The following is a 13,995-nucleotide window of genomic DNA, read 5'->3' on the forward strand; positions in this document are numbered from 1 at the left end:
TCTGCCCCACCCTCATGAAAGCCCCTTGGCTGAGCACCAGAGGGAGTTTTTCAATCAACTGAAAACCCAAAACTCATCAATTAACCTAGACTGCTAGCCTCCAGGCAAAAAGCTAGAGGATAACAGTACGTTTCCTGGGCTGGCAACTTTAACCAGGAAAGTAAGACTTGACAGTGGTGTTCAACATGGGTCCTCCCTCGCTCATCTAAACACAGGAGAGGGAGCCACAAACAGCAGAACACCAACACCCACAGGGAGAACTTTACAGGCTCCAAAGCCCACAGTGGTAGCCAAAATGGTGAAACACAGAAACAGAAGCCAAATGAAAGAGCAAGACACCTCCACCGAAAATGAGATCAATGTGGAGCAATTAGGCATGTTAACAGAGCTAGAATTCAGAACCATGATCTTGAGGAAGCTGAACAGCATGAGTAAGGACATAGAGACACTGAAAATAAGCCAAATGGAAATTAAAAACCAACAAGAAGAGATAAAAAATGACATATCCGAAATGAAAAACACATTGGAAGGTTTCAAAAGCAGAGTAGGGGAAGCTGAGGACCGGATCAGTGAATTAGAAGACAGGGTATAAAAAATCAACCAATCAGAAAAACAAAAGGAAAAAACTATTAAAAAAAAGGAAGACAGCTTAAGAGAACTATGGGACAACGGGAAACGTAATAATATTTGCATCATAGGAGTCCCCGAAGAAGAAGAAAATGAGCAAGGGATAGAGAATATATTCAAAAAAATAGTGAGAGAAAACTTCCCTAATTTGGTGAAGGAAGAAGGCATTCATGTTCAAGAAGCACAGAGAATCCCAAGTAAGAAGAACCCAAACAGGCCCACACCAAGACATAGTAATTAAAATGCCACAAATTAAAGACAAAGAGAGAATCCTAAAAGCAGCAAGAGATAAGCAACAGGTTACCTACAAAGGGAACCCCATAAGGCTCTCAGCTGACTTCTCACAAGAAACACTACAGGCCAGAAGAGAATGGCATGAAGTAATCAAAGTCATGAAAAACAAGAATCTGAATCCAAGACTACTCTACCCAGCAAGGCTATCATTCAAAATAGAAGATCAAATAAAGAGCTTCCCAGACAAAAAAAAAAAGGCTAAGGGAATACATTAGCACCAAACCAGCACTGCAAGAAATGTTAAAAGGACTGCTGTAATTAGCAGTAGAAATGGGAAGAAAAATAGAACCACACTAAACAAAAATGGCAATAAATAAGTACATATCAATAATCACCTTAAACGTAAATGGATTGAATGCTCCCATAAAGAGACACAGAGTAGCTGATTGGATAAGAAAGCATGACTCATCTATATGTTGTTTACAAGAGACCCACCTCTCAACAAAAGACTCACATAGGTTGAAAGTGAAGGGATGGAAAAAAATTTTCCAAGCAAATGGAAAGCAAAAAAAAGCTGGGGTAGCAATTCTCATATCTGATAAAATAGATTTCAAAATGAAGACCATAACTAGAGACAAAGACTATATAGTATTGAAAGGATCTATCCAACAGGAAGATATAACCTTGATCAACGTATATGCACCCAATATAGGAGCACCAAAATATATTAAAAATCTTCTGGAGGACTTCCAAGGAGAAATCGACAACAATACAATCATAGCAGGGGACTTCAACACCCCGTTGACAGCACTGGATAGATCCTCTAGGCAAAAAATTAGCAAGGAAACAGAGACTCTAAATGAAGCACTAGACCAAATGGATTTAATAGATATCTACAGAGAATTACACCCCCAAACCACAGAATACACATTCTTCTCAAGTGCACATGGGACATTCTCAAAGATAGACCACATGATAGGACACAAACTAAATCTTTACAAGTTCAAGAAGATTGAAATCATGTCAAGCATCTACTCAGATCACAATGGCATGAAACTAGAAATCAATTGCAACAAGAACATGCAAAGACATTTCAACACATGGAGGCTAAATAGCATGTTATTAAACAATGAATGGGTCACCGAGGAGATCAAGGAAGAAATTAAAAACTTCCTGGAAACCAATGAAAATGAACACACAACAACACAAAATCTATGGGATGCAGCGAAAGCAGTTCTGAGAGGGAAGTTCATAGCACTACAGGCCTACCTCAAAAAACAAGAAAAATTTCTAATTGACTGTCTAACCTCACAACTTAAAGAATTAGAAAGCAAACAAAAAGAAAACCCCAGAGCAAGTAGAAGGAAGGAAATAGTAAAGATCAGAGCAGAAATAAATGACATAGAGACCAAAAAAACAATTCAAAGGATCAATGAAACAAAGAGCTGGTTTTTCAAAAAGATAAACAAGATTGAGGGACCCTTAGCTAGACTCACCAAGAAACAAAGAGAGAGAACCCAAATACACAAAATCAGAAATGAAAGAGGAGAAGTAACAACCAACACCACGGAAATACAAAAGATCGTTAAGAACTACTATGAACAACTATATGACAACAAATTCGACAATCTAAGCGAAATGGACAAATTTCTAGAAACACACCGTCTCCCAAAACTATTCCCGGAAGAGATAGAAAACTCGAACAGACCAATAACAACTAAGGAAATTGAAGAGGTAATCAAGACTCTCCCAGCAAACAAAAGCCCAGGCCCAGATGGTTTCACAGGGGAGTTTTACTGAACATTCAAAAAAGAACTAACACCCATTCTCCTCAAACTATTTCAAAAAATTCAAGAAGAAGGAAGACTTCCAAACACGTTCTATGAGGCCAGCATAATTCTAATTCCAAAACTAGAAAAAGACACTATGAAGAAAGAAAACTACAGGCCAATATCCCTGATGAACATAGACGCCAAAATCCTGAACAAAATATTAGCAAATCGGATCCAGAAATACATCAAAAAAATTATTCACCATGACCAAGTGGGATTCATTCCAGGGATGCAAGGCTGGTACAATATTCGCAAATCAATAAACGTGATACACCACATAAACAAAATGAAGAATAAAAACCACATGATCATATCAATAGATGCTGAAAAAGCATTCGACGAAATCCAGCATCCATTTCTGATAAAAACGCTCAGCAATGTAGGAATAGAGGGATCATATCTCGACATAATAAAGGCCATATATGAAAGACCTACAGTCAACATCATACTCAATGGGCAGAAACTAAAAACATTTCCATTAAGAACAGGAACAAGACAGGGATGTCCACTTTCGCCACTCTTATTTAACATTGTACTGGAAGTCTTAGCCACAGCAATCAGACATGAAGAAAAAATTAAAGGGATCCAAATTGGAAAGGAGGAAGTGAAACTGTCATTATTTGCAGATGACATGATATTGTACATAGAAAACCCTAAAGACCCCATCAAAAATCTATTAGACTTAATAAATGAATTTGGCAAAGTAGCAGGATACAAAATTAATGTCAAGAAATCGACGGCATTCTTGTACATCAATGATGAACTCACAGAAAGAGAAATTGAAAAAACAATCCCATTTACCATCGCTCCAAAAAATTACGATACCTAGGAATAAACTTAACCAAAGAAGTAAAGGACCTATTTGCAGAAAACTACAGGTCATTGAAAAAAGAAATAGAGGAAGATATAAAAAAGTGGAAGCACATACCCTGTTCATGGATTGGAAGAATTAACATAATTAAAATGTCCATACTACCCAAAGCAATCCATAGATTCAATGCAATCCCCATCAAAATACCAACGACATATTTCATAGAACTAGAACAAATACTTCAAAAGTTCATATGGAACCAAAAAAGACCCCGAATAGCCACAGCAATCTTGAAAAAGAAGAACAAAGTAGGTGGGATCACAATACCAGATATCAGGTTATACTACAAAGCGACTGTAACCAAAACAGCCTGGTACTGGCACAAGAACAGGCATATAGACCAGTGGAACAGAACTGAAAACCCAGAAATGGACCCAAGGCAATACGCTCAATTAATATTTGACAAAGGTGGCAAGAGCATACAGTGGAGTAAAGACAGCCTCTTTAATAAATGGTGTTGGGAAAATTGGACAGCTACATGCAAAAAAATGAAACTAGACCATCAACTTACACCCTACACAAAAATAAACTCAAAATGGATAAAAGACTTAAATGTGACCCGTGAATCCATCAAAATTCTAGAAGAAAATGTAGGCAACAAAATTTCGGACATCATACGGAGCAGAATTTTCACTGATACGTCACCTAAGGCAACAGAAATAAAGGAGAAAATGAACACATGGGACTACATCAAACTAAAAAGCTTCTGCACAGCAAAAGAAACAATCATCAAAATGGAAAGGCAACCCACTGTATGGGAGAACATCATTGCCAATGATGTGTCAGATAAGGGATTAATTTCCAATATATATAGAGTGCTCCTACAACTCCACAAAAGGAAGACTAAGAACCCAATTAAAAAATGGGCAGAGGAGCTGAATAGACACCTCTCCAAACAGGACATACAAATGGCCAAGAGACATATGAAGAAATGCTCAACATCACTAATCATCAGAGAGATGCAAATTAAAACAACAATGAGGTATCACCTCACACCTGTCAGAATGGCCGCCATCAACAAATCATCAAACAACAAGTGTTGGCCAGGGTGTGGAGAAAAGGGGACTCTAATACACTGCTGGTGGGAATGCAGGCTGGTGCAGCCGCTATGGAAAACAATATGGTGCTACCTCAAAAAATTAAAAATTGAACTTCCATTTGACCCAGTGATCCCCCTGTTGGGAATATACCCTAAGAAGCCTGAAACACCAATCAGGAAGAATATATGTACCCCCATGTTCATAGCAGCACTATTTACAATAGCTAAGATCTGGAAACAGCCCAAGTGTCCACCAGTAGACGAATGGATCAAAAAGCTGTGGTACATATACACAATGGAGTACTATGCAGCGGTAAGAAAGAAAGATCTCTTATCCTTTGAGACGACATGGAGGGATCTGGAAAGTATTATCCTAAGTGAAACAAGCCAAGCCGAAAAAGACAAATACCACATGATCTCACTTATATACGGAATATAATGAACATAACAGTCTGAGGAATACAGTAGACCCAGACACATGGAAGTAGGGCACAGACTGACATCCCTCAGAATAGGGGGTAGGGGTGGGGGGTGGGGGGGTGGGAAGAGATAAACCACAGAACTTATATGCATGTATGCATGACCAATGGAAATGGACAACTAAGCCGGGGACGGGGCGGAGGGGGTGGTGGGGTGGGGGGTGCCAATGGGGTAAAAAGGTAAAATAACTGTAACAAAAAAATAAATAAAAATTCATAAAAAACAACAACAAAGAAATGCATGTCAAGTTGGTCTGTGTCTTGTATCTGCAAATCCAGGTGCCAGAAAAGAATGGAACAACTCTTCAAACTTTGAGAAGACAATGGACTGCATTTATATTGAAATCCTTAAAACTGAAATAAGTTTAAGTTATCAAACGAAATGATATGAGAACCAGGAAGTAGTGGCTCCCATGTGGACAACAGTGTGTGTGTGGGGGGGGGGGGTCATGACAGCAATAGCTCAAGGCAGCTCTGGAGAGTCAGATTAGAAGTGGAAGACAGAGGACACTAGGAGCGATGTCTATAGGGAGGAAATCAGGATCTGGTAAATATACGTTATGTTACCAATCAAAGTTTGAAAATAAGGCATACCCATTTATTTTTGCAAATAAGAAAAATAAAGTTAATTTTATACTATATACCCCTAGACACCCACACCAACTGACACACACACACCCACACACACAAATAGCAGAAAAGAACATGTTAATTTATATTCAAAGCTCATAAGAATGTTCCAGGGTTATTTTAAAAAAAAAAAGAAGAAGAAGAAGAAAGATCAGGATAACCTTTATATTGTGAATACTTTCTCAGAGTCCCAGGATTCATGTTATTTGATCAATAATAAAAAAAAAAAATAGTCAATAATATGATCTTACAATAGAGATTATTTACATAAAAAGTTGCAGACTTTGATCTAATATGTAGTTGATACACAGAGGCTAATCTTCAATCTTTGGAGACCATTAGAAGACAGTAGGTATCGGAGATGAGAAAGAAATGTTGACTAATAAGATTATAGACTGGAATTCTGGAGGAATTAAATTGATAATGCTGAGGGCTTCTTAAAGCTGATTGAATGGAAGGCAGAATCTGAAACTGAACAATAGTTCATAAAGAAATGAAGGCAGATGATATCATGGGCAGAAGATAAATATTATGAAATAGAAATTACAGCCTATTATTTTAATAAGTGAAGCTTCCAAGCAAGCAAAGAATCACATAAGGACACCTCAGTTAACAAGCTTCTGACTTTAAATGTAAGTCAAGATTACAGTGGTCTAGTAATTACTGCCAGCCAGTTAGTTGCCTACAGCTGAGAGTGTGGGATTCTGCCATCATCATACCATGGAACAACTTCCTTTAACTTTCCGGGAGTTAGAGGTTTCTAAACAATAAAGTAGACCTTCTAAAACTAGTGTGATCTCCTTATAATCATATTCCTTGACAAATTATCAAAGGTAATAAATTATAAAGGGCATTCCTATGTAAATAGGAACTAGATGAATTCTGTGGTTTCTAATTTGATTCTATTTTTCTTTTTCTTTCTTTTTTGATTATTACAGTCTGTATAAGAAACTAACTTGTACCAGGCCTGGATGAATACTTTTTAAAATAAAATGTAAAATATAAAAATGTAAAGAAAGATCTAAATCAAACAGACTACTAAAAGATAATAGAACTTTTTGAAATTAGACAATTTTCATCTTTTACTCCACAATTACACATAGAAACAGGTTAGCAACAATATTAGTTCATGGGTATAGTACCAGAATTGAATATTAAGCAGAAATAAAACATATAATAAAGAGTGGGTCTATGTTCATTCTATTTTACCAAGATCTGATGAGGGCAATATATTTAAGTTATAACATGTTATTACATTTTTGGTTTGTTTCATCTTGTTTTAAAGTCGAATTAGGCATCCTGGTTTGCCCTGTCTCAAGTCTCTTCTTTTGTTTTAGCCAAATATTGAAGCTCCTTTATGATATATTTACTGTAAATCAAAATAGCTGATTTGTTAAAACTACAACTTTTACTCAGGTACATTTCTAGAGATATTTTTATTTCAATGTTTTCTTATGTTTCTTCTGAAATGAACTATGGCAATTTTTACGTAATATGCCAAACATAATTTCAAAGACGCAATAACTTTGGAAATCTTTAGCACTTTAAATTCCATGGAATATTTTCAGACTCTACCTCACCCACACACAAGATTGCTGTCTGGATCCGTACTGGGAGCACATGAGGTTTCCAGCTCAGCAAGGGCTCCTTTTCCTCCACGTGAGAACCCACCCGCCTGCCTGCGCTTTCCTGACCATGTTTAAGGGGGGCTGCTGCAAGTCTGTGGAGTTCTCATACACAAAGAAAGCATAGCAAATGCTGTGTGGTCCTGATGGGGCTCCATTTCCTGGGTTCGAGGTGAGGCAGAGGCACTTTCTGATCTTCACGTTTGAGCTGAGAGGGGATGAGAGTGGGGTGCAAACACCTTGAACAGTTACATTTTCTTACAACATTGTCAGAGAATTAAAGGCAGTACTCAGTAGAATCAATGCCGCTATAAACACCTCACCATCATGACTACTTTAATATTTCAACTGACCTTGACAGTGAGCCATTTTTTGTAACTCTTTATTTTGTAACTTTTATTTTATTGGTTTCTTATGTTTCATTTAAATGAACTGTGACAGTTTTAACTGTATATGCCAAACAAAATTTCAAAGATGCGGAAACTTTGGGGAAGAGGCTATACAGAGAGTTACCCTGCATCCTTCATCCTTAATCAATAATAATACAAGAATAAACTGTTTTGCATCCTTGAAACTGTAAACCTACTTTTGCCAACCCCTGTGTGCATGTGTGTGTGTGAATTAAAAGATATATATATATATATATATATATACACACACACACATATATATACACACACATATATATATCAGTTATACATATATTTTTTAAGATGCCAGAAGTTTACCTTAAAGAATCATAGGAATTGAATTCACTCTGTATTTAATTGCAAAATATATTGCTAAGATCACAACATCTATAGTGATAGCCTCATCACACAATTAAGTCTGACAATTTTGCTGAAATAACCCCTAAAGTTGTTTATTACTACATGATAGAACCTTAAACTTTTGTTAAAACTTTTATGATATATTAATATTTTTAATTAATTGCTTTTTACCATCATTGATGAATACTCATTCATACAAAGTTTATGAGGTCAGTTACTTTGAGCCCTTTTCTTTATGGCCTGACAAAGCTATAGTTTAATCTCTTTTTTTTATAGCCCAAAAATTTAGTTATAATGAATATAACAGTCTGAGGAATAGGGTAGACCCAGAAACACGGAAGTAGGGTACAGACTGACAACCCTCAGAAGAGGGGGTGGTGGGGGGTGGGAAGAGATAAACCACAGAACTTATATGCATATATGCATAACCAAGGGAAATGGACAACAAAGCCGGGGATGGGGCGGGGGGGATGGGGAGGAGGGGGTCAATGGGGTAAAAAAGGAGAAACATCTGTAACAAAAATAAAATTAAAAAAAAAAATGGAGAAACTATGTATTGTTGGAGATCATCTAGATGCTTATATTCTATTGAATGAAGGCATTCAGCCTCAAAAATTAGATTAGGTAAAGAAACAAAAAAAGGTATTTCAAATACATATTTTATTGACATTAGTATAAAAGATAGTGACCAAAAACAATACTGGGTATGCATAATTGTCAATTATTCAAAAAGTATTTGTACAATGACAACAAAGCAATTGGCCTTCTTGATGAGAGATAAAACAGGGGTTTTGTTTTAAACAAATTAATATGTGACTTTGTCAAGGCACTTAACCTCTGTTGTTAAGATAACTTTTGTGCAAAGTGACTAATAATTATTACTAATTACCCCTGAATCTTCCAGTGGCTTTTGATGATTAATTAGCCTCATGCATACATTTATATACTTATTAAGATAGTGGTTAATACCTAGAGGTTTTCGTGTCTCGTTTGTTATAGTAGGCTATTCAGACTGCTGTTAGCATTAACATTGGGCAATTTATACATTTTTTTATTCCATAAAAATAATGGGAATGTTCTGGTAAAGAAAGAAAATAATTTCCTGACTTTTCCCCCCATCTATTTAAGACAGATGAGCTTAAATGACAAAGAAATAGAAATGCAATTGATTTTGTTGTATGAGAATTTTGGCTGAGTGCATTTGATAATCCAATCAAATCTTTCTGTCAGTACCAATTTCTTATAGCATTTGATATCCTAGTAGCAATTAGAATTTCGCCATCACACTCTGACCTTCCGTAAGCTAGGAATAACCCAGTGCATGAGGCCCAAGGAAACAAGTGGTACTCAAGATCGGTTAGTATTTTTCCATTTCACTTCTGCAATTTTAGAAAACAAAATTACATTTTATAGTTAATTAGACCCAAGTTAGCAATAAGAAGTATTCTTTCCTTTTTCATTTTTAAATCTGCAATTCCACATCTATTTTATTTATTTTTTTAAATTTTATTTTTGTTACAGATGTTTCTCCTTTTTTACCCCCTTGGCACCCTCCTCCCCATCCCCCACCGCCCTGTCCCTGCCTTGGTTGTCCATGTCCATTGGTTATGCATGCATGCATATAAGTTCTGTGGTTTATCTCTTCCCACCCCCACCACCCCCTTTTCTGAGGGTTGTCAGTCTGTACCCTACTTCCATGTTTCTGGGTCTACCGTATTCCTCAGATTGTATGTTCATTATATTCCGTATATAAGTGAGATCACGTGGTATTTGTTTTTTTCTGCTTGGCTTGTTTCACTTAGGATAATACTTTCCAGGTCCCTGCATGTCGTCTCAAAGGATAAGAGATCTTTTTCTCTTACAGCTGCGTAGTACTCCATTATGTATATGTACCACTGCTTTTTTATCCATTCATCTACTGATGGACACTTGGGCTGTTTCCAGATCTTAGCTATTGTAAATAGTGCTGCTATGAACATGGGGGTACATATATTCTTCCTGATTGGTGTTTCAGACTTCTTAGGGTATATTCACCAAGATTTTATACATGCATAGATATGTTACTGGACATGCCATTATTTTCTTTTAACACTTCTCTATCTCCATTCCCATACATCATTTACTAATTACCATGACTGTTAGTTATTGCTGCATTACAAATTATACCCACACTTAGAATCTAATAGCACCAAACATTTATTATTTCATACATTCTTTGGATCAGCAATTCAAACATGATTTCTTTGTGTTCCTCTGGATCAAGGTCTCTCACGGGGTTGTAATCCAAGTACTGACTGGGCTACAGTGTCAACTTGGGAGACTCGACATTCAAACTTGATTGACCTTGGTTTGTCACCACGTGGATCGCTGCACAGGGCTTCCTGATGACATAGCAGCTGGATTCCCATCCCTTAGAGAGAGGAATCTGAGGAAGAGAGAAAGAGAGTACACCCAAGACAAAAGCCACAATGTTTTAATCACCTAAAATTTAAATTGGCATCACATTATATCTGCCCTGTGCTATTTATTGTATACAAGGCAATAAATCCAGGTATTACTTAAAGAGAGAGGATAATACAGTGTGTGGAGACCAGGAAGTGGAAATAATTGAACACCTTATTAGGGGCTCCCACAAGGTGTATTTACAATTAGAATTTTTATCTGATGGGGCAAACTGCCACCAATATAGCCTTCTTTGGGAGTATTCTGAGTATACTGATTATCCTTGGGCAATATTACTTTATTTAATTCTAATAAGCCTGCCAAGTTACCAAAAGAATAACATTTCTATTGCCATTTTTATTTAAATTCCACTGAATCTATAAAACAACTTGAAAGGATTGATAGATTTGTAATTTTGATCATTCTTATCTGTCAAAATGGATTAAATGCACTTGACTCATATATCCTTTAAAGCATTTTCATAAAGTTTAAACATGTTTCTTTTAAAGTTTTTATATTGTGTTAGGTTGATTCATAAATTGTTCATTTGTGTATTTATGTACTTATTTATTTAACATCTAGTATTTCTATCTTTTTTACTAAACCCATGGATAAAGAATTGAACGAAACACAAGAATTCCTACCCTTCTATAATTTATATGTCTTTAAAAAGGAGAAGGAGAGAACAAGGTTGTAAACAAAGTGATTGAGTACAGTGTACAGTAGGTTCGATGGTGAAAAGTGCTATGAAGCAAGAAAGGGAGAGAAAGTGTGAAGAAAGAGAGAGGCTATGATTTTATACATGGTGGTTAAATACCTCCCACTGAGAAGTTAGCATTTGAGACAAGACTTGAGGGTGATGAGTAAGCAAGCCCTGTGAGTACTAGGGGACAGAGCGTTTAAGGCAGAAAGTCAAGGAAGTGACAAATCCTGGAGGCCTGTGCAGGCTTGGTGTGATTTAAAAAATTAGTGAGGCCTTCGTGACAAGTGCAGAGAGAACACGTGGAAGATGACACCAAATCTGAGTGGGAAGCCAGATTCTCTGATGCCCCGTATTTTAATAGACACTCATTCTCCGAGTGAGTAGAAGTCCATGGATGATTTTTGAGCAGAAGAGAATTACAATATTTTTTACGTTTACTAGGATTCCTATAGAGGCTATATGGGTGGCAGTCATAGGGAATGGTAATTTAATCCAAAGTACAGTAGTAGATGTGTTGATAAGTGAACAAGTTTATGCTATATTAAAAAAGTATAAGCAAAACATTTGGACAGACTAGATATAGCTTACAAAAGAAAAGGGCATGTCAAAGATGGTACTTAGAAATTTTACATCAACACCTAAAAGGATGCATTTGCCATCATTTGATATGAGAATATGAACTATTTTTGAGGTGGTTGAGAAAAATCAGCAATTCACTGTAAAGCAACCAAGTAAATTTAGTTAATATTTAGGTCTAAATTCTAGGCTTCTGCATTAATCTTTTGGGTCTTCTGTTCAATGTCCCTCGGGGATCCCCCCTCCCTTTTTTCACTGCGTGTGTTCTGGGTACTGTATTTTCTTTTGTGTTTTTGTTATTTTATTTTGTATATGCCTATGTTTTTTATCAGAAGCCAGAAATTAATTTAAAAATCAACAAAGTAACTCAATATATATATATATTTAAAAAGTGAATATTGTTCTGCGAAGAAATAGAATGATGTGACAATGTTAAGTGAGTAGTTGGTTAAGGAAAGGCCACTCTGTGACTGACAGGGACATAGGCTGAGACCCAGAAACATATGTGTCAGCTCTATGAAATCCAAGGAAAAGCATCCTTCAAGGAAAAGTAACCAAGTATCGCAAAGGTCCTGGGACAGGAACAATCTGGAACATTTGTAAAGCCAGTGTGTCTGGAAAACAGTACGAATGTGGCAGAGTAGGTGGGTAGAGGAGATTTAGTAGGGCCTATCATGTAGGTTTCATAATCCAATTCGAAGTGTTGGGGTTTTATTCTTACTGCTTTGCAAAATCATTGAAACAATTTAATAAGAAAAATTTATAAATCATTTTATGTGGGGAAGTTTATAATAACTGGCTATGTGGAGAATGGATTGCAGAGGCCAGGATTAGAATAGAGAAGCCACTGAGTGTATATCATAGTAGTCTAGGGGACAGAAAATGGTGGTGTGAACGGTTGTAGCAGAGACAGAATATGTGGGGGAATTTGATAAACATGTTAAAGATACAGATAGAAGAACATGATGATAAATGAGATAGGGGTTTTGGAAAGGGAAGAACTAGAAATGTGTCATTAATTTTTATGTTCAGTAAATGTGATAAAATAAACAGAATCAAGAAAGCTTGAGAAGGCACCGACAGCTTGGGAAGGCAGACCTCGATAATTCTCTTTTGTGCCCATGTTAGCACTAAGATGTTTTAAATTTTCAAATGAAGATGTCAGAGGGATTTGTGCATGCAGTGTTGGAGATCAGTGGAGGCAATGGAGCTGAAACCACAGATCTGGTGGTAACAGTATTTACAGACACGAAAACAATGTGTTCAAAGGAGAGGTGAAGTTAGAGAAACCAAGGGGGACATGGGCCAAATTCTTTTTTAAAAACATATGAGCTTATGTACTAAGTTAATTTGAAGTGAAAACATACTCTAGTAGTTGTATCAAAGAGAGCATCTTTACTTCTTTATGTACTTGAAGGACTTTTAAATAGGTTTGCTTATATCTGTGATCATAATGCAGTTAATCCTCAGTTCCTAATACTTTTATATTTATTTATTAATCTTTATTATATAAATAATTTTATTTCCCCAGTCTTTCAAGCTCCAGTTTCTCTTACAAGCTGTCTCTAATATTGAGTGACCTTTTTCTGTAACAAACTGGTCTGAAATACTAACATGGTATAATGTCAAAGATCTTACACGATCTGTCTTTGTATGTACCTTGTATTAATCATTCACCCAAAAGGTTTTTATGTGTTCTTTAAAAGGCCATAGGCCTTTAGATCAATTATTATAGTTCCCAGCATCATTGCAATGTAATAAGTCATTAGACTATTGGTTTATTTAAAAAACTACGATTAAAAACCTCAAATAAAACTAGCCTATGCAATTGGATTAATGTTGAACATATTTAACTGAAAGTGCATTTATCACTAAAGGGAAACATTGTGGATTAAAGTTAGTTAGAGATGTAAAGGAAATCAATTTAGGATTTTAACCAATGCAGAATACATAGAGCTACGTTTAGTGACCTATCTGAAAACAAAAGGTTTGGATTCTTAAGGACATCAAAAAGTTTCAGCTGTTTCTTGTTAAATTCCTTTAACATAGTCATGTTGAAAAGTAGAATTGGCTATTTCACTTCTCACAGAACCAAAGCTAATCTCCTTAATGTCAGCAAACATGTTACAGCATTCCACACTTCCCATTCCTCCCATTACTGATCATA

This window comes from Molossus molossus, unplaced genomic scaffold (assembly GCF_014108415.1).
Source record: "Molossus molossus isolate mMolMol1 unplaced genomic scaffold, mMolMol1.p scaffold_m16_p_5, whole genome shotgun sequence".
Lineage (NCBI taxonomy): Eukaryota > Metazoa > Chordata > Mammalia > Chiroptera > Molossidae > Molossus > Molossus molossus.